The sequence below is a fragment of the Grammomys surdaster genome, unplaced genomic scaffold (genome assembly GCF_004785775.1).
Source record: "Grammomys surdaster isolate TR1022 unplaced genomic scaffold, NIH_TR_1.0 126278, whole genome shotgun sequence".
Lineage (NCBI taxonomy): Eukaryota > Metazoa > Chordata > Mammalia > Rodentia > Muridae > Grammomys > Grammomys surdaster.
Window position 1 is genome coordinate 3854174 of NW_021621078.1, and position 21686 is coordinate 3875859.

The 21686-nt window shown below is 49.5% G+C and overlaps 1 protein-coding gene across 5 annotated transcripts in view; it reads left to right on the forward strand.

Annotated features, from left to right (window-relative positions):
* Positions 1 to 21686, forward strand: part of Ksr1 (kinase suppressor of ras 1) — a 134911-nt gene that overhangs the window by 73546 nt on the left and 39679 nt on the right. Inside the window, exon 1 of one of the 5 annotated variants that reach the window (XM_028759202.1) lies at positions 23 to 95. The exons of the other annotated variants lie outside the window; for them this stretch is intronic. The gene's annotated coding sequence lies outside the window, so the exon portion shown is untranslated. Of the gene's footprint in view, positions 1 to 22; positions 96 to 21686 lie in introns of those variants that run through there. 5 annotated transcript variants of the gene reach the window in all.

Consider the following 21686-nt stretch of genomic DNA (forward strand, 5'->3'; position numbering starts at 1 on the left):
CAGGTATGCAGCAGGACCCAGGCCAGGGATGGGCAAGAGGGGATGAGAGAGGACCACATCCATACATCTTCAACGTGAGCCCCGAGGTGGTGCAGGTATGCAGCAGGACCCAGGCCAGGGATGGGCAAGAGGGGATGAGTGAGGACCACATCCAAACTTGAGAATGGCTAAGATGGAGAGGCGAAATGCTCTGCTCTTGGGAGGGGGGATAGGATGGCATAGGGACTGGGGAACAGCAGCATCCAGGAGCAACCCAAGGTACCTGTGGCTATAGCAAGTGCCCCAGGTTCTATTGCCTCATAAGCTGGGACAGCCTCACCAAACTGGTCTTTCATTTGATCATCATGACAATGACCTTTCCTGGAATTCTTGGCTCTATGGCAGACATTGTATTTAACACTTTGACATTGTAATCTTGGGACTAGAGGGATGGCTCAGAGCTTAAGAAGAAAAATTACTGCTCTTGCAGAGGACCTGGGTTTAGTACCAAGACCCAGGACCCACATAGTGGCTCACAACCATTGGTAACTTCAGTTCCAGGAGATCAGATGCCCTCTTCTGGCCTTCTCAGTCACTAAGCATGTACATGGTGCACACACATGCATGCAAACAAAGCACGCACATAATAAAAGGAAGTTAATTTATCTCATTCTTCTCAGAGTTCTATAAAGAAGGTCTTGCCATTATTCTGCCATACTTAAGGACATACAGCTGGCAGGTGGCATCCAGGGGATTGAGAAACAAGAGCCCGAGCTCAGCGTCCTCTCCCAACTGCCCTGTGTTCTTCTTCAGTTCATCTTTCTGTCTATCCACGTCCTACCCACCTCAACTTACCACTTAACCAACAGTGAACTTGGAGACTACGTCAGGGTACAGGGTGGTGTCAGGGTACAGGGCGGCACTGACGGAGCCGACAGAAGCAGCCAGGTGGAACTGTGCTTTGCCAGGTCAAGTCTCATAACATGTGAAAGACTGACTGCCTCATACAATCTCCTACATCTGTTCTAACCCTTGCTAGTGCTTACAGTTAAATTCGTTCAGTGTGGGCCCTGAGGAGAACAGAAAGAACAAGGGAAGGGTGTCTTGCCTATTTCTGCCACTCAGGAAAACAAAACTAAACAAAACAAAAAACCAAACCCAAACATCCTTTTGGGATTCTGATCCTTCCTTCTCTCCAGTGTGAAAATCTTTATAACATTTCTAAGGGGTTAGGACCAGCCAGCCACTGGTCTCAGGTAGCTGTACCTGCGCTTTTAGAGATGACAGCTGTAGTCTGGATACTAAAGAAACAGTATAAACTTACTTTACTTTGTGTGTGACTTTTCCTGTCTGTGACATGTTGGAGGAACAGTCTGTTTTGGACATAGGTTTGTAACATTAAAATTATTCTGCTCTATTTGGTGTAGTTGATTGGTTGGTTGGTTTTGAGGCAGGGTCTTACTATATATATAGCCCTGGCCGACCTGGAACTCTATATGAAGACCAGCAGGGTAGCCTCAGACTTGGGACGATCCTCCTGCTTCTGCCTCCCAAATGCTGGGTTATAAGTGTGCACTGCTGTACTCAGCTGGTTTGTTTGTTTGTTTGGTTGTTTGGTTGGTTGATTGATTGGTTTTGGTTTTTCAAGTGTGGCGGCTCAGGGTGGAATGTAAGAGTGCGGCTCATCTGGTTCTTCTGTGGCACGGTACCCATCTGTGGCATAGTACCCATCTGTGGCACAGTACCCATCTGTGGCACAGTACCCATCTGTGGCACAGTACCCATCTGTGGCACAGTACCCATCTGTGGCACAGTACTCATCTGTGGCACAGTACCCATCTGTGGCACAGTACCCATCTGTGGCACAGTACCCATCTGTGGCACAGTACCCATCTGTGGCACAGTACTCATCTGTGGCACAGTACCCATGGGGACCATCTAGAATAATCTTAAGTTTTACTCTCATCATTTGACAGTTAGCCCAGTGTATTTTTCTCATGGTTTCACACTTTTCTGTCTTATTATTGTTTCTTTATTAATATTTCCTGATTGGGTGTGATAAGTTATCAGACAAAAGCCAACTCCAGCCATTGGCTATTAGATGTGACAGTAATCAGTATTACTGTGACACTCTTTGTAAATACTCTGGAATTTTCCTTAGGAGATATTCCTGGATGGAAATGTGCCTGTCCTATTGTGGGGATTGGGGAATAAGTGGATCCTAGCCAAGATGTCCTAGGCCCCAGTCACCCTCATGTGTAGTATAGTCCACGTTGTAGCCAAAATGGATGGGCTGGAATAAGACTGAGGGAAACTGCCTTGTGCAATGGGATCGTTGAAATGTTAACAGTTGCATGCCCACACACACGTGGGTGCATATAGCATATACACAGAGTATAATGAGCTACAACCTCTGTCTGTCTCCTCGCCTACCTTCCTGCTCATCAGTCTTCTGCTGTACAGAAAGGAGGTTGGACATGCAGTGTGGACAGAGATTTAAGTACATAGCTTGGAGATTATGCAGAAGCAAGTTGTGCCCTCCCCCATGCTGCCACTGTCCTCCAAGCCTCATTGTACCTCCCTCATCCCCAGGACCTCCAACTGAGGACATAGCAGTTCTGGCATGTTCACAGAACTGGTGACAAGGGCAAACACATCTGTGCTTCAAGTCCAATGTGCTAGACACCAGAGTGTGCCTTTCACCTCCTTTGCTCTATGAAGATATACTTGGCAGCTGGTCTTAATGGCTCAAAGGGCTTCTCAGCAAATACCTAAAAGAACTTGGGAGACTATCTTTGGGGGATGGGGCCCAGTGCACCCAGGGTGGTAGTGGGGGTAATTTGGAGTGTACTGTGTGGTAGCAGCTAGAGCAGTTAGAGACCTCCCAGTCAGGCCGAGCTGTATCCGGCACTGAGTCAAGCCCTGGCTGAATCATGAAGTCCCAAATGATCCAGCAGAGCTGTGTGCTTAGGGAGTAGTGGACTCACTGGATCCGAGGAGCAGATGGGCTACGGGGCCCCAAGGTTGAGTGGATGATGGGAGCCAGAATGTCCCTTAGGATAGAGGTCTCTAGGAACCAAGGTTGGTGGCGAGAGAACAGGAATACTGCCTGCTGTCTGTGACCTCTCACCTGGAGACAGTTGGCAGCTGAGAAGCTGGCTGGTCAGGCAGAGGTAATGTCTTGCCCATCTTCATGTATGGAGAGGTGTTGTCTTCCACCCTGTCTCCCCACATCAGTAACTTGTTGGGCAGTAGTTAGGATCCCCTTTCCATCCATTCTCTGGATGTTCCTAAGCAGCGATATGTCTGTACACATGGACTTTTGTCATAAAGACCAGGGCTCCCAGTCCTTCCCAGTTCCCCACCCTGCAGCAGGCCTGGGCCTTTAATAGAATAGCATGCTTCTTACTGTGCCAGACTGGCCCTAGGTCATGGACACTAGAAATTAAGTAGCTTTATCTCCCTGGCCTGCCTGCCCTAGTGCCTTAGCCCACCTACCATTAAGGAAGCTAACAACTCCCCGAAGGCTTGGCAGGACATGACTCCTATGGATGAGGAGGAGTACAGAGATCCTGCTGATGCCCTTATGAGGTAGCTTCAACCTTAGCATCCCAGCCTGCCACATCGAGGTCCCAGAACCTGTCAGCCTCTTTATGTGGCAGCATAGATCCTTCTAGAGATCTGCTTGACTCTGAAGTTTGAGCTGGAGAGAGTTTCTTCTGAGGAGTACAGACTACAGAACTCAGCTCCTCCCCTCCAAAACAAAAACCAAAAATCAGTTCCCAGTGCATGTGAGCATGATGACAGCAGGCCAGGCAGCCATAGCATCTTCTCCTTGTTCTGGATGGGAGTTACACATCCTATGGCTGCCTGGCTGAATGTGCCCTCTGAAGGCCCTCGGGCTTGCTGCTGGGGCTACTTTCCAATGGGAACTGAACACCTTTAAGTTCTGTGGCTGAGGACATGCAGGTGTGAGGGCACCCAGAACCTGAGGTGCTGAGTGTCCCAAGGGCCCCTTGATCTTCTCTTCCTGTGTATCCCAGAGCAATCCACTTCATCCCTCTGAGCCTCAGTTTACCCATGTCGGGAAAGGTTCAGATAGTTTTCTCAGCTTTCTCCTCAGGCTTTCAGAGACAGAGAGAAGCCAGAGCAGTAGAATTGTGTCCTGTGAGGTGGAGGTAGTTGGGGAGACTGCCTGGAACCCTGCTGCCTCTGTCACTGAACCCTTCAACCAGGCTGGGCTGTGCCTCAGGCCTCTGCTATATATCTTCTCCAATGACTTCAGTCCCATTGTTCTTTTTTTTTTTTTTTTTTTAAAGATTTATTTATTTCATTTATATGAGTACACTGTAGCTGTCTTCAGACACACCAGAAGAGGGCATCAAATCTCATTACAGATGGTTGTGAGCCACCATGTGGTTGCTGGGATTTGAACTCAGGACCTCTAGAAGAGCAGTCAGTGCTCTTAACCACTGAGCCATCTCTCCAGCCCCCCCCCATTGTTCTTTAGAAAGGACTTCTCAGTGCTTTACTATTGGTCTCCTATGGAACATGTGTCCTACGTATGTCCTGTGGGCACAGCTGGGACCCCTCCCCTACAAGCGCATTATCCCCTCACAGGCCCAAGCCGGTTTTTTCACTCACAGATTTTCATGGATCGGCCTTCTGTGTTTTCACCTCTTTGTGTTTGCTGCTGTTGCTTATCCCACACAGGAAGTGATCAGGACACAAATTAGAGGCCCATGGATAGGGAGACACAGAGTGCCTTTAAACTGCTTTCCACAACACCCAGTGGCAGGGGTTGTTTATGAAGTGAGCAAGCGGAGGCCTCCCTGTTCCTGTGCTCTGAGATAAGCACCTTGTTTGCAGTTGCCAGGTACCCTGGCCAGACCTCTCCGTGCACGCTGCAGTCTTTGACACTTGACAGCTCACGCTTGTTCCCTTCCTGCCTTTTGTTTGCTATAATGGGACCGTGCAGTATGAATTCTGCATGATGTCAGTCTTATTCTCACCTTTGTGTAAATCCAGAAAATCCACCTCATTCTTTTACAGCACAATAGTGAGAGAATTCTTCAGGATGTCTGACAGTGGGCCGGGGATGCAGCTCAATGACAGACAAGGTGCTGCTCCCTGGGAAGAGCTTCTGGTGAAGCTGAAGGGATGGCTAGCCTGCTCTGGCAGGAGCAGGGACATTTCCGGGGAAGACCTCCCCCCTCACAACACACACACACACACACACACACCCCACACACACAATAAGTCCCTCAGCACCTAAAGAAAGGAAGGGAAAGGGAAGGAGGGAGGTATGGGAGGAGAGAGGGAGGGAAAGAGTGAGGGAGGAAGGAAGGAAGTGTTTGGATAAGACCACTTGCTTACACAGGTGCTCACAGTGACATCAGCATGTGAATAAACCCACCGAAGCCACACATACTGAAAAAGCCCTGTACCTAGCCCCAGAGCACCTGGCAAATGGGAAGCCCTTGGCAAATCATTTCTGGTCAAAGGGTGGTAGAAATGAACAGAAATCAGTGGGGACAGAGGTTGGGGGTGTTGGATTTCCTCTCAGTATCTCTCCATCACTCTGCATACCAGGTCTAGAATGCCTAGCAGCTGAAGGGTCCAGCCTTGGCATCTCACCACAGGATACTATGTCTTAGGGCATCTCCTGAAGCCTCCTGAGTGGGTGGGGCTCTTCATGTGGTAGGATTTATCCCTTCCACCTCTTGAATGTTGTTCTGACCGTGGCTCTTCACGGCTTTATGGCTGAGGAAGACATAAGCATGATCACTTACATACGAAGCCATATGAAGTACACTGTTGCCTCCCTAGGGTGAGCTAGCCATCACCTTAACTTGACTCACAGAGTTGGAGAGTGTTTATGGTCACTTTCCAGGCAACAATGTCTTTCCTGGTGGGTAAAGAAAGAGGGATGTCGAGCCAGGCCCACATGATAGCACCCTTAATCCTAGGATTCAGGAAGATGAAGTAGGAAGATCGTGAGTTTGAGTCTAGCCTAGGCTACATAATTCCAAGATAACCTGGGCTGCATAGCAAGACACTGCCTCAAAAAATTATTACTTAATTAGTTGACATGAGTAAGGAGTAACAGCAACATGGGCAGGCCGAAGTGACTCTGCACTGGGTCTCATTTGTCCTTGCCTGTCTTAGCTAGGGTCACTGTTGCTGTGATGAAACACCATAACTAAAAGCAGCTTTGGGAGGAAAGGGTGTATTTATTTGGCTCACACTTCCACATCACTGTTGGTCATTGAAGGACATCAGGACAGGAACTCAAGCAGGGCAGGAACCTGGAAGAGCCAGTTCAGAGGTCATGAAGGGATGCTGCTGACTGGCTTGTTCCTATGGCTTGCTCAGCCTGCTTTCCTAGAAAATCCAGGACCACCAGCTCAACGTAGCCTCAACCATAATGGGCTGGGCCCTTCCACGTCAATCATTAATTAAGAAAATGACCTCCAGTCGTGTCTACAGCCCAATCTTACAGAGACAATTTCTCAAATGAGGTTCCTTCTTCTCAGATGACTCTAGCTTGGGTCAAGTTGACATAAAACTAGTCAGCATGTCACCTGAGTGGATCCCAGCCCTCCACAGCTCAGAGCCTGCTGTAGCTCTTCTTTTATTTTAAGATTTTTTTTAAACTTTTTATTGAATCTTTGTGAGTTTCACATCATGCACCCCAGTCCCTCTCATCTCCTCCTCCCCTCACATCTGCCCTCTGCCTTTGCAACCTTTCCTTGAAAATAAAGCACGCGCACACACGCACCACCACCACCACCAACAACAACAACAACAAAAAGCACAGAAAACATCTCATTGTGGAAGCTGTAGTGTGTCAACAGTGTGTCCCACAGACTATTCCTCTGTCCACACATCTTCACTTACAAATGTTCGTTGCAATGAGTCCTTAGTTGTGTTTGAGATCTCTGGCTTCTGTGACACCATCAGTATTGGATCCTCACAGGGCCTCCTCCTGGTTATCCTGTTATCCTGTGTCATGAAAATCCTGTAGCTTTGGATCCGCAAGACTGGCCCTTTCACATGTCCCAAACATTTGCAGATGATATAAACTTTGGGATGGGCCAACTCAGAGTCCTGGATCTGGGCCTGAGTAGTAGCTGAGCTGGTCAATGCTGGCTCTCCCTTACCCACACCACCAGGGCAGGTTCTCCAGCACTGCTCCATCTAGGTCACCCGATGTTACCATTGGCAGGAGGCAGGGTCAGCTCTGGGAGGCTCATGTGCACCCAAACCTCCAGAAGCCAGCGCCACTGTGCTGCTTAGTCAAGGCTCTGGGCCCACTTTCCTAAGTACTGCAGCCCTTTTCCAAGGGCTGGGCCAGCTCTTCCACTCTCACAACCTCAGGGCTAGCTTACCTGTGCCTTTGTCACCAGGGCCAGATCTACAGTGCAACCCAGATGAGGTGCAGAGCAGCGTGCTCTACCAAGTGCTTCAGCGGATGGGGGACAGGGCCACCTCCTTGTCGTCTTTCATGACCCCAGGGCTTGATCTCCTGATGGTGCGGGTAGTGAGTGCCAGTGATGGGGAGTGGCCTCACCCCTGCACCCACAGCTGTGGCTTTTCTTACCTAGAAGTCTTAGATTCCTCTTCTTTCCCCACACCAATGCAGCCCCTGGGCAAACTCTTTGCCTAATAGGACCTCAGTGATGAGAAGGCTCTGTCCCCTCCATTGTGGAAGTCCAGGAAATGATATCTTAGATACACAGACAACCTGAACTCTTCATGGTTCTATGTCTGTGATTGTCAACCTATGGGTTGTGATCTCTTGGGGTAGGGTATCAAACGACCCTTTTACAGGGGTCGCATATCAGATATTTACATCATGATTCATAACAATAGCAAAATTGCAGTTACAAAGTAACAACAAAATGATTTTTTGGTTGCAGGGCTAAGGAAAACACGAGGAGCTGTATAAAGGATCACAGCGTTAGGAAGGTTGAGAACCATTTCTATATCAACAAGAGTTTTAAATGATGTGGGTGTTGGGTTGTTCCTGCACTTGGGCTGTACAGCTCTTGAGTCTGCTAAGAGGGCCTAAGCCAAGAGCTTGGGTGCTGTGACGCTCTGCCTTGTGGGCTCCAGGCTTGGGTAGGACACAACTTGAGAGTTGACATAGGTGCTCTGATGGAAGCCAGCATGAGGTGTGTGAGGCTAAGACAGACTCATCCCGGGCAGTCAAGGACAGACCACATCCCAAAACATCAGGCAGTACCAGGGAAGTTCATCCCCTGAGTAGGGCAGGAAGAACACCCAGATACGGGAGCAGTATCTGTGGGGATCCTGAGGCTGGAAAAGCCAGAGCTGTGCTCATAGGGTACACTGGAGAAAGGCTGGGAGAGCTGGGGAGGAGACTGGGCCAGTTCAGGAACTCTGTATGTGGAGCAGAGGGTGTGGGTTCGCCGTGAGGCGGGGTAATTGAAGCGTGTGAGAGAGCAAGGGAGGAAGGCTGAATATTGGAATTCTTTTAAGGGAAATAGAGCTCCCACTGGTGAGCAGACAGTGCAGCACGGGCTTGCTGGAGAGATGCAAAGGAGAAGGCAGTAGCCTGCTTGGAAGTGGGGTTCCTAAGGCCGGGAGACAGGTCAGAGGCAACTGCCACCCTCCCCGATACTGATCGTTTCCAGCCACCCCTGCCCCACAGGTTAAGTCTAAACATCACAGCTTGGGTTTCTGGCTGCAACTAGGGAAATGATTTCAGAGCCTGCTGGCCAGGAGCCATTTTCTTTCGCCTTCAGCAATTTCCCTGTTGGAAGTTGTTAAAGGAAGTGGGAAGGGCCGGCTGGGATCTGTTCTAGCAGGCAGAGGCAGATGCTCTGCAGAACCTGTGGTCCAGCACAGAGCCTCACCATATATCCCTGCATAAGCCCCTGTAGCTGGCTTCTGACCTGAGGATGTCTGTGGGTCTGGTAAAGGGCTTTATGTTGTCGGTCAGTAGGCAGGATTCTCTTCCCCTTTTCTTCTGTCCTCTCAGCCTTTTCTGGGATGAGCACCTGACCATTGCCACCATCTTGGCCTCCCACTGGCTGTAGCTGTGTTGGCCTGGGAAGGGTGGCTTCAAAGATAGGAAGGTTCTCTAAGAAGCAAGCCCACATAAGCACATTGGCTCTTGGGGTGTAGGTCAACAGAGTGAGTCCTATGACCCTCCCTCCAACCTCTTTCTTCTTCTTGCCAGCCCCATATCCCCTCTAGGAGCTGGGCAACTGGGAACCTCCCCAGGAAGCAGGTCCACTGTGCTGCCTTGAGGAGGGATCTGCATAGAAATGTCAGCCCCAGTTGCCTGTGCCAGAGGAAGTGAGGTTGTTGTGTTAGATGCTGGATGCTGTGTGGATGCTGGATCTCGGGTGTAGCTTGGTCCACTGGACCACAGACTCCTCCCTGCTTGGGATGGGCCAGCAGAGGCCCAGTGGTGGACAGCACACTTCTGTCCTTCACATTTAACCACACCGAGAGGAGCTGAAGTTGGGATGTGAAAGAGAAGAGTCAAGTGACAAGGCTAGCTTTGCGTGTGAGTGTGATACATGCATACATGTGCACACGTGTCACAAGCATGCACACACACAATCCTGTTTAATCATCATGCCTAGGAAAGGGGGAAAGGGGCATCATTTTCTGGCTTAGCAAGCTTAAGCTCAGAGAAATTAAGGGACTTGTCAGAACTGTACACTGGGTTAGCTGCTGGAAAGGTCAGAATTCTAACTCAGGGTATTGTGATCCAGAGCCATGGGTCCTCCCACCGCAGGCCCCAGAGCAGCCCAGTTCAGTGTAGCTGCCTTTGGTGGTGTGATGGAGCTGGCTGCCTTTCTCTCATGGTGTTTCCCCCTTCGCTGCCCTCTCTCCACCTTCTCCTTTCTCTTCTTTATGCCTGTTCATTGCGCGGTCATCAATCATTTATGTTTTGCGAGGTACCCAAGTGAATTATCTCGGGGATTCATTGATGAATAAGGTAGTGTAGCCTGGGGAGGTTACAGCTACAGAATGCACTTGTTACAGATTGTCACCATGCAAGGCCGAGTGTCTGAGGGCTGCAGGTCCCAAGTGGAGGATGGATGTCACTCTCTCACTAGTTAATTTACTCTCAGTACCATGTGCTTAGCCATGGTTGTATAAAGGGCACCATTCTAAGTACATGCCACTCTCCAGCTGATGGGGCAATGCACTTTTTCTGATCCTGGACCAAGTATTAAGCTTCTAAGGTAGGGGTGCCACTGGGCTCTGGCAGTCGATAAAGAGTCATGGGCAAGAGCATGCCTTATAACTCCGTGTTGTGTGGTGCTGTGAGCTATGTACGTCCTAGCCTTTCTACCCCTCGGGCTGAGATGTCACCAGAGCGCAGTTGTCTGAGCAAGTGAAGAGGGCACTCCAGCTATCACTGGGGCCCTTGAATTTGCCAGTCACTGTGGCAGCTATTTCTGGGCTGATGTGTCTGCAGGCCACAGGCTGGACTTGAATAACAGCATGTGCCTGTGGCCCGTGGCTTTGGAGTGGTGTGTGCTGAGCCTCCTCTGGACACTGCCAGCTTCTAAGCCGCCAGCTTGCATGCATGCTCCCTCCTCCTCTGGGAGGGCAACCGTGAAGAGAAGCTTGCTCTAAAAGAGATCTGATGAGCCAGGTTGCTTAGGGAAATGTTTGTGTCAACACTGTCGTGCTTCAGTTATCGTAAGTCACAATTTCTTCCTTGGCTCCCTTTTGTGTATGTGTAGGCTATGCTCATGTGTGTGTGTGGGTGTTGTGTGCACATGGAGGCCCAGAGGGTCTTGGGTATCCTCTTCTATCATTTTCCACCTTACTCCTTAGAGGCAGGGTCTCTCACTGAACCTGGAACTTGGCTGGACGCCTGCAATCCCCAATGATTATCCTGTCTCTGCCCACACAGTACCAAGGCTCCTGGTGCGCACACAACCACACTCAGTTTTTTAATGCGGGTTCTGTGGATTTGAACTTGGGTCCTCATGCTTGTACAAACACTGTCAATCACTGAGCTATCTATCCTTGGTCTGTCACCCTTCTTTTTAATAACTAGCAGCAGGTAAATTTCAGGGTTCCCTGCTCCCAAAAGCATACCCCACTTTGACCAAGGCAGCAGACTTGGAAAAGAAGTCTACTTGAGAGTATGACACCTGGACAGGTGACCCATCTGAGTTGCCATCGGCCAGCTGTGTGCTTGGGCAAGTCCCTTAACTTCTCTGTGCCCAATTTCTCATCTGCTGGTTGTTCTGTGGGGAAATGTGGAGTCACATCTGGTGCCTTCTGCCTCCTCAACCCCCACACTCAGCTCACAGCTCCCACAGGCTCTGTTTCCATACATGTCCCAGATCCTTCTGCGTCTATTCCATTGGCAGCGCACCTCCGTCACTCCCAGGTCCATGTTCCCTCCATCTGCTTCATTTTTCGTGAACCCAGAGTGGTTTTGATTTAAGCCCATATCCAGAAAGCTGGCTTTTCTGAGTCCAGTCCTATGTCGGGATCCAGTCACACTCAGCATAAAGTCTGGCCTTGTCACCATTCCCAAGACCCTGAAGTATTCAATGTCTGCATCCTTCTACATTTCCTGTCTTTTCTTCCTCTGCCCAGGCATTGGAACAAGGCAGGCTGCTTCTTCTAACAGCCTTGTATGTTCATGTCTTCCACCTTCGTGGTCTATGTCCCCAGCCTAGTGCCTCTTCTTCCTCTGCAGAGCTGAGAAGTCAGGACTCTAGCGAAGTTGCCCTGGCTAAACCAATGCCTCTCAGCCTGTCCACAGTCATGCGCAGTACTCTCCTTAGTGCTCACTCACAAATTCCAATTACACATCTCAGCTAGTTTTGAATTTGCTCTTTACTTTGGTCACTATCCCCAAGTACTGAGTAAAGTCCTTTGCACATGCAGCTCTTCATAGATTGGAATGAAGGGGGGATAGATAGAAAAAGGGCAGGATACCAGGGACTTAGTCAATACTTATCAAGTAAAGGTGATGTGTACTCCTCCCACTAGTCGGTACTTCTCCGTAGTAAATGTAGCTACCCAGTAGACTTAGGACAGGAGCCCAGAGAGGTATGTGTACAGGAGTGATGCCATTAGGAAGTGTCTCCTGGATGCACAGCCCTGTGTGCCAGTGTGCAGGACCTAGGCAGCTCAGCCATGCTTCCCACTGCAATTGTGCCTGTCAAAGGAGCCATAGGGAATGCTTCCCTTTGAACTACAGCTGCCATCTCAGGGATGGCTCTGATTGGATCAGCTTTGGTCACATGCTCACATACTGTGACCAACAACCCATTAGGAAGATGGAGAGTAGGAGTCAAAGGGCTCAGCCTGGGTGAAGGAACCTGAGGGGTCAAGGGCCACCTGCACACAGAAATAGGTTCCCTACAGGAGTGTAGTAGTACAGCTCTGCAGTATTCAGAGGCTGAGAGGCAGGAGGATAGCAAATTCAAGTCTTTCCTGAGTGTCTCAAAACTTCAAAGGAAAGGGAAAGCAGCTCCTCCTAGTAGTTCTCAGCACTGCACAGTGAGGCTCCCCAGCAGGGGTCCCTAGAGCCTAGGGCAGCAGAACACAGGCTGTGCACACATTTGTGTGGTGACGATCTCTGCTGTGACTTTCACCTGTAGCCCTCATTTCCCATAGGAAAGGGCCACCTGGGGGCCTCACTGACATGACTTCCCATCAGCTAGGGTTTCTGTGCCCAAGCAGGAGCCACAGGCCTCTGGCTCACAGCTGATGGAGCAGAGCTTCGCAGCTCCCCTGTGGCTCTGCCGAGACCATGTTACTAAAATATAATTAGTGAGGCCTTTTTTTTTTTCACTGTTGTTTAATTAATATTTCTCTATGCTTATTTTAGAAAATTCAGAAGAGCAAAGAAAATAAGACCTATAATCACATTCAGAGATGATCATTTCTTCTTTAGTTGAGCACCCCCCTCCCTCCATTTTGTAATAGCATCTCATGATTCCAGGCTGGCCTTGAACTCACTATGTAGGCAAGACTAGCCTTGATCTTGTGACCTTCATGCCTCCACATTCCCAAGTACTAGGATTATAGGTTTCCACCACAGTGCTCAGGTTAGATTTTCCCTGCTATTTAGTGCTTTTCATATGTTCAAAATGTGCAAAGATGGGGCTGGAGAGATGGCTCAGTGGTTAAGAGCATTGACTGCTCTTCCAGAGGTCCTGCAACCACAGCAACCACATGGTGGCTCACAACCATCTGTAATGGGATCTGATGCATTCTTCTGGTGTGTCTGAAGACAGCTACAGTGTATTCATATACCTAAAATAAATAAGTCTTTTAAAAAATGTGCAAAGACTAGGGAGTAATAATAGTTCTGTTTACTAACCGTTTATCTCATAGTCTCAGTGCTGGGGGAAGAAACGCTGTAAAAGTGGCTGCTTCCTTCTGGGCAGACTTCTTTGTTACAATCCTTTAAAAAAAAAAAAAAGATTTATCTATTTTACATATACGAGTGCTCTATCTGCATGTACACCTGTGTGCCAGAAGAGAGCATCAGATCCCATGATAGATGGTTATGAGCCAACATATAACCACTAAGTCATGTCTCTGGCCCACGCCCATTTCTTTTAATGGTGTTATTCACATGTGAATTTAGGCTATAATTATTTAGCCAGGTCTCTCAGCATTCCTGTGGCTGATATGAGCTGTACTTAGGTGGCCCCATCTGCTCCTCCAAGTGACCTTCAAGAAAGCATGCCGTGATGCTCATTCAGTGTGCAGCAGATAGGACATGTCACCTGCCTGAGGCCACAGAGGTAGATAGTGGCAGAGCTAGGATGCATCTCCAGGAAGTCTGGCTGCAAAACTGGGACACAAAATTCTCCTTCTCTTCTTTGTGTGTGTGTGTGTGTGTTTTTTTTTTTCTCTCTCAGTTCCACAGACAGGCCCTTGTTGTCTCTTTCCCTCTGTGATGCCCGAGATCTTTACATTTATTGAATATGGTTTTTCGTGTGTACGTGTGCTCATATATACATGCATGCATGTGTCTGTGGAGGACACAGGTCAACACCACAAGTCCTCCTCAATTGCTCTTCAACATGTATTTTGAGACAGGGTCTCACTGAGCCTAGAACTCAATGATTGGCCAGACTATCTGGCCAACGAGCCTGAGGGATTTTCTCATCTCTACCTCTCCAACCCCAAGATGACAGCTGTGGGTCAGCCACTTTGCCTGGCTTCTTCTATTTGGGTTCTAGGGCTCTGAACTCAGGTCTTTAGGTTTGCAGGGTAAGCACTTCACCAACTAATCCACTCCCCAGTACCCTTAATTTTATTTATTTTAAAAACAATTATTTATTGCTTTAGAGAAGCATCCCCCAAATCTAATTGTAAGTGTTGATTTTAAGAAAATTAGAAAGTACAGAAAAACTTCAAAAGGAAAGTGAGATTGTCCCAGACACTGGCAGTCCACCCTGCCCTGGAGTCCTTACTTTTTTCTTCTCTTGAGAGAGGAAGGGTCACTGGTCCTTGGGTCAGTTCTAGCTGTGTGACAGCCACACATGCTTCTTTGGCGCTGTCTTGTCTGAAATCCAGGGCATGCTGTAACTAACTCTCAAGGCTCTTGTGTGCCCCAAATGTGTTAGCGGCTAGTTAGAGGGTTAGAGGGTAGTTGCAGTTCGTGTGGAGGCGGGGAGTCCCCAGATGGCTCACAGGAGATGAGAGATAACGGTGCTCCCTCCTGACTCAGGACCTGCCTTTTGCAGGGAGGTAGTGAGGCAGGGAAAACTGGGTTCTGGCATCCTAGGTCCCCACCCCCTGCCATGAGGCCACCCAGAGCCTCTGTCTCTGCCTCATGCCCAGCACCTGCTCTGGGAAGTATGTGCTGACTCCCCAGCTACCAGGCACAAACTATTTTTGGCCACAGTGACCATTCGCTAGTAATGAAAACAGAACCCCCTCTCCCTGCCTTGTTCTTCCTTGGGACAGTGCACTGGGGGCCAGGGCTGCTGTGCTTAGGCCCCCTCACCATGCATTGCCTGTGGAGCTGGGTGATGACAAAGGCGTCAAGGGACTCAGAAGCCCCACCACCCACCTTGCCAAGAGAAGCCCAAGGCTCAAGCCAGCCTACACCAGATGAGAGTTGTGAGGTAGGCAGTGGAGGGCCTTCCTTTGGGTCCTCAGAATGGATCCTTTTGGCTGTATCCCTGAGTCCTTGCTTTGCCAGCAGGCTGTAGATCACACCAGAAAAGCATGCATTTTTAGGGGAGGTGGCTGTTGTTTCATGTTCCTTTCCCTCCTTTCCTTATGACAGAGAATGGTTAAGGAGCAGTCAGAATCTTAGACGTTGATGGCCCCCATCTTTCTAATGAAGGGGTTGGCTGTTTTCATGCTTCTGGTTGACACAGGACATACTTGTTTTGAGCCTGCTGTATCCATGGGAGCTGACCTGTTCCTGCTATGAGGGCGTTACCCTTTGATCTTCTGATCGGTCAGGACAGGGAAGCTGGGCCGCATAGAGAATCTAGGTGTTGACTGTAGAGAAATGGGGCCAAGACCTAAGTTGCCGTGGCCCAGGATGAGTAACAGAATCATTCCGAGTCTGTTTTTATAGCTAGCAAGCATTTATGGCTGGGCTACTTACTGAGTGGTGGCAGTACCCATACCCATTACTTTTATAGTTAAGCTGATTAGAAAGGAGAAAGCCGTTGAGAAGCTGCATAAGAACCAGTGAGCCATGGTCCCCTGGAACCTTGGCTCTTGTCTTGGAAGCTAGCTGTTGGGTATAGCTGGTGCTTTGAGGTTCCCGTCTTCCTGCTATAATAAAAAACATACCTGTCACGGGAACTGGGGAAGGTAGGGTGGGCAAGATTTGTTCCCTTCTGTCATCTGTGTTAGGCACTTGGCAGGTTCTAAAGTGACATCCTAGGACTGATTGCTTTGGATTACATAGGGCTCTGGTCCCACAAGTCTAACATGTGGCCTGGCACCACTTGGGCAGTTGTCTTTGGAGAAGAGGCTCAGGGCAGAAGTCAGGGACTTCCCCTCAGCTTCTGTGTGGTACTAGTTCAGAAGACCTGGAAGGAATGGGGCCTTGACAAATGGATTGGGAGGAGAGAAGACCCAAGGGCTTGCTGGGAGCAGAGAAGACTCCGTGTGAGTGAAGTTCTGAGGGAATGTGTGCTGTTAATATGGGCACAGTCATGTCAAGGACCCCAGAGTCTCAAGGGTCCCTGGAAAGTAGGAAAGCCTTTTCCACAGGCTCGGACAGAATGGCAATGCCTCTCCTTTGTGGAATCAAGTGTGAGTCTTTACAGTAAGGGCAGAGAATGTCTGCCTTACTCCTCCCCTATGTTAATGGCCTTAAGACTGTTTCCCTACAGACATTGTTCCTACCAAGATTAGCTAAACCTGTCACCTTGATCTAGCTGCATCCCATAAACCCTGCTCCTTGTTTATTTGTGTATAATAACCCGCCTCCTTGTTCAACTGGATGGAATAACACCTCCTTCCTGCTCAACTATGTAACAATCACACTGAGTTTCCCAGTGCTGCAGTTTCTTTATTTAACAGCCCCGGCCACCCAGCCCTAGCCGTTGATCTGTGTCTGTCTCTGTCTCTTCTTCTCTCTTGTGGTTCCCATTAGTTCATGGACGTTGGAAGACATTGGGAGGCCCACCTTGGAAGGCACGGTCTGTTCTGGTGTTGGTTCCTGTGGATGCAGATAACCAGGGCCTGGTCTCAGGGCTGTTGTTTGGATAACACAGGCACGTTTCCTTCTCTAGGTCCTCGTTTGTTTTATTTTTCCCCCTCTGTAAATTCGGTTATTGGCTGCGTTATCTTTAAGGTCCCTTTGAAGTCTGCCTCTAACTTTGACAGATGATGGGTTTCTCCTCACTTTATTAGGTATCCACAGGCTCCTTTCATGTCCTCAGAACCTGGTAGCTATGGTGACAGCTCCCTGGCTTGGGTCCTAGCTGTCCTCTCAGAAGCTTTGTTGGGCTTCCATAGTGCTGCTGTAGGGCCTTTGGTGTTCAGCGGCCCTGGAAAACTACAGAGAAGGGCTGCCTGCCCTTGGGTCTCCTGAGAGGGCTCTAGCTGCTCCTGTTTCGGTGCCTTAGGGGAGCTCTGAAACAATGAACCCCTTGTCTGTAGACAGAGAATCTGTTTCTCAGGTCTCTAGCCCTGGACTCTTACCTACGTATAACCTAGTTCATTCCCTGCTGAGACAGACAGACAACTACCCAGAAGACATACTTCCCGTGCTGGCTACTGATGTGGTGATTTGCTAGAGGGGTCTGTGATTAGGCTCCTGGTCCTACAGGACCAAAGCTGCGATCCACTTGCTACACTGGGTACGCTCTGGTGCAGTGGGCCTCACCAGCTGTTCTCGGCTTCCTGCAAACCTGGAGGAGGTAGATGCAGGTAGGAGGTAGTGAGAACTGGGGCTGGGGATATAGGTCATGTAAGCTGCTGCTTAGCATATGCAAGACTCTGGGTTTAGTCCTTGGCACTGAGAAAATGAGGGGGAGGACTTGAACAGGGGAAATATCAGGGACCAGCAGACAGTAAAGATGAATGGAGACATGGCAGTGTCCCTGTACTATGTCAGGGACTTATTTGACTCTCAGGAGGGCTGGGTTGCCCATAGGAAATGTTTCAGACTCACTCTTGTCCTTTCCGGCACCCTGAACTGCTAGGGCAGGCCCAAAGTTGTCACAGCTCCCCCATTTGCTTCAAGAAGTGACTTGGTGTGGTTGGCACAGCATATGGTCATTTGTCACCCAGCTGTCACCTGCTCATAGTGCCTGGTGCATCAACAAAGGAAGCCAGGGAAGCCTGATGATCTGGGAGCTGTGCCCTAGAGCAGGGGAGGGTCAGGGAAGGGCCTCTGGACCTGGCTAACTCAGGTCTGGCCCCTCTGCAGAGCTGTTTAGTGCGGTACAGGAGTTTCTCACCTGCCAGTTCCCCAGAAGCAAAGTGTCACTCAAGGGTTTATATAGCTCTTTGACTGTTGTCAAACTGTCTACCCTAACCCCAAGACTTCCTTTCAAACAGTCTTTACTTTTTTAAAGACTTATTATCTTTAAGTCTATGTGCACACATATGCACACGAGTGCAGGCGCCTACAGAGGCCAGAAGTATCAACTCCTCCTGGAGCAGGAGATATAGGTGATTGTAAGCTGCTAGTCACGGGACCTGGAACTGAACTCGTCTTCTGCAAGAGCAGTAGGTGCTCTTAACCACTCAGCCATCTCTCCAGCCTGGTCTCTGTCTGGTTTGAAAGGGTATTCCAGCGTGGTTGTGTTGCTTTTGCTTTGTTTCATGTTGGAGATTGAACCCGGAGTCTTGAACAAACTATTATCATAGTTTTGACATGTTGGGTCTTGTGGATAATGGTATTTATTTACTAAGAAGGTCTCCTCCTGTAGCTTAAGCTGGCATCGAACTCACAACCTTCTCTTTGCTTTGGGAGTGTGTGGAGTAAGTGAAGTACCAGTGCCCCTGAGCTTGGGTACACGTGTGTTTTTTTTCACGGACCATGTCCAGCCATTTTCAACTGGCAGTGGAACAGATCGGCTTGGAAGTGTGTGCCAATGACATGTCAAAGCTGGTGGGCACAGTCTGTGTTTTTTTGAGTGGCAGGTGTGGGCCTGGGCAGAAGCCTGTCCTGGATGACCCCTTCCTGCTGATGTTGTACTGGAGTGGGACCAGGGATGCCGGTGCAAAGGGAAAGAGGAAAGGAGGAACAATAGGGCCAGGGCCTCTGGGAGATGAAGCCAGACATAGCTGGCAAGTACTTATGGAGTGACTGAATAAGCCACTTATCAGGACCAAAGAGCTCTGGTCCACAGACCAAATCTAGTCCACTATTGTTTGAAGAATGAAGGTTCTTGGGTTTTTATTTGTTTGTTAGGTTTTTTTTTTCATTTTTCATTTTTAACTGGCAGAGAGGGGAGGACAAAATATTTTGTGACAGATGAAAATGGTATAAAATTCAAGTTTGAGAGTCACTGAGTGTCATTTGAACATGGCCACACCCACTCATTTACATTGTCATCTTGGGGACATTTGGGTACAGCCATGGCAAAGTGGAAGAAGGGGCCTTTCTGTGCCCAGGTGGGTCTGGGAGACTGCTATGAGACAGGCCCTGCTGGGTGGCACTGAGGCTGGACAGTGGTGATACTGTGTGCCATCCAGAGCTGGAGCGCTGTACCAGGCAGTCCTGGAAAGTACCAGGAAAGTGACTGGCTCGCATTGCTGAGGAGCCTGAGGTAGAGGTAGGGCTGAGGGGGAGGTTGGGGGGAGGCCTCCTGGGAGCCCCTTGCAACTGCTTTCATCCTCACTGCTAAGAGTTCACCCTAAGTAGGCTCTCACTCCAACTGTCCCCTCAATTACGGCTGGAGTGACAGTGTATCTGTGTGTATGTGGCCCCCGCAGGCAGAACACCCCTGGCATAACTGCTGTCCTCTGGCTGGCCCACATGTGTTTCTAAGTATAGACGCAGGCTGCCCTGTGGCTGCTGGTAAGTCCCAGGATACCATCTGATACCCAGCATGTGACCTGTGACCCTAGCCTTTGCCAGCTGCTGGAGAGACGGGATGGGGGCATATTTGGCCAGACCCTTCCCTGCCTTCTGCTACAGAGAACAGAGACTAGCAGACTCCTGTTAATGACATGGCTTAATTGTCACAGGCTGGGATGACCTCAGCTTGCAACTGGCCCTGCTTTCTCTTTATTACCAGAAACGATAATTTAATGTTACTCACTGGAAAACATAAGTCATGGTTTGAGGGAAAGTGTCAGAGCCAAGAAGTGAAGTGTTCCTGCCGCCCCGCTCGTGGGCTGTGTGAGCCCCAAAGCATGTTGGGTCCATGGCTGGGGCATATGGCTTCTCTCAGCTTGTAGTTAACATATTTTTTCTTGGTTCAGCAGCTGGAGTGAGCAGCAGTTCTAGGAACAGTGTGGCTTCTCAGCCTCCATCCCTTCTCTGGCTCTCCAGGGCATGGCAGAGGGAGGCCAGCTTTGTTCTTAGCTTTCAGATGAATGTCTTCTTCTGTAGGCCTCCAGGTGGGTGGGCAGCCAGGGACCTCTCAAGCCAGAGAGGGTTTCCCAAAGGTCTTCCCCATGAGTTCCTCTTTAGTAGGAGGCAGGCTGATCCCTAACTGCTTGTGATTCTCTAGCATACATGGGGTGACTCTGGTTTAACGGCCTCCCCTGTGCTGTGCCTGTCTTGGTAAATGGGTGGGTCACATCTGTGTGTGAGGTCTGGGGGGCTTTGAGTTGCTTTGGCTTGTTTTGTCTAAGACATGATACCAGGACCACTCCTGGTCCTGGGGTGGGGGGTGCTGGGGAGGCTCGTCTCACTGTGGGGGCTGGGCAGCCACAGACACTTTCTTTTCTTCTGTTAGTCCCCCAATTCAAGTATGTTTGCTTTATAGAACTTTTCTTAACATGGAGTCCCACATCAGCACTAAGAGTTGGAAGACTACACACTTTGTGTGCAGGGTAGCTGGCTCATTGAGATAGCCTGGCCACCAGGGTGCTCACTGCTGGGTCACAGGCCTCATGTGCCAGCAGAGGAAGGCTTTAGAAGTCTCTGGTCAGATCCACTGTGAGACAGTGGCACCTTCTTCCACTGAAGAGTATGAGTTAGTTACCACCAAGTAAAAAACAGCCATTCAAAGAGAATCCAAATTATCATTGCTATTTAGACAGACAGACAGACAGACAGACAGACCTACCAGGGTCTTATGCACCCCTGGCAGCCTCAAACTTACTATGTACCCACACCTGTCTTTGAAATACTTTGAAATACTCATCCACTTGCTCAACCTTCCAAGTTCTGGGTAACAGGCTTGGCACACCAAGCCCAGCTTAGTTTTGTTTTTTTGTTTTTGTTTGTTTGCTTTTCCTGGCACCCTTCCTATAACACTGAGAGCAGTGTGGGTTTCTGGTAGTTTGTGGCAGAAAACATCTAATCGTAAAAGGATGGGTATAGAGATAACTCCACTGCTGCAATTCCTGGGGACCAGGGTCCCCCCTGCCCCTGCCCAGTTCCCCATCTGCCTCCTCATGCCAGGGAGATTAAGTGATAAAAAAAACTGTCACTCAGAAGCGACAGCAGCAGACTGGTGTGGATGGAGTGCCAAGCAGTATGACCGCATCCATGTAGGGTGTGTATCCACAACCCTAGAAGCCAGGCAGAAACTCTGAGTGGCCCATGCTGGGGTAGGGCTCCAGGGCGGCTCTCTCCTCAGCATCCCTGCTGCCCTCCACTTTGATCTTGCCCATCTCCTAGCACTGTTTTGAATCTGATTGTGAAGAGCAGAGGAAAGGGAAGACTAGAAAGGCTACATTCCTGCCTTATTCATGGGGGAGTAGATTGATCCTCAGGCTTCAGAGGAACAAGAGGCACTTCTGGCTAATTTGAAGCTATAAGAAAAATTGTGTCTTCTTTTTACTTTTTTTTTTTTATGTATCAAAGAAAAGGATGCGAACATTTTAGTTCTCTTTTCCAGGAAAATGAATTAACTGAGTGGTTCTGTTGAAATGTAGGTAGTCTTGGAAATTCCTCAGGTTCTGCCCAACAGCTACCTAGCAACAGCTTGCATAGCTGCCTGCCAGGTGTGAGCCAACCTGGGATATAAGAACTGCTTGACTACCCCATCGTGTTTCCCCCCCTTCCCTCTCCCTCTCCCTCTCCCTCTCCCTCTCCCTCCCCCCCGGCGGCGGCCGCGACCTCGGCC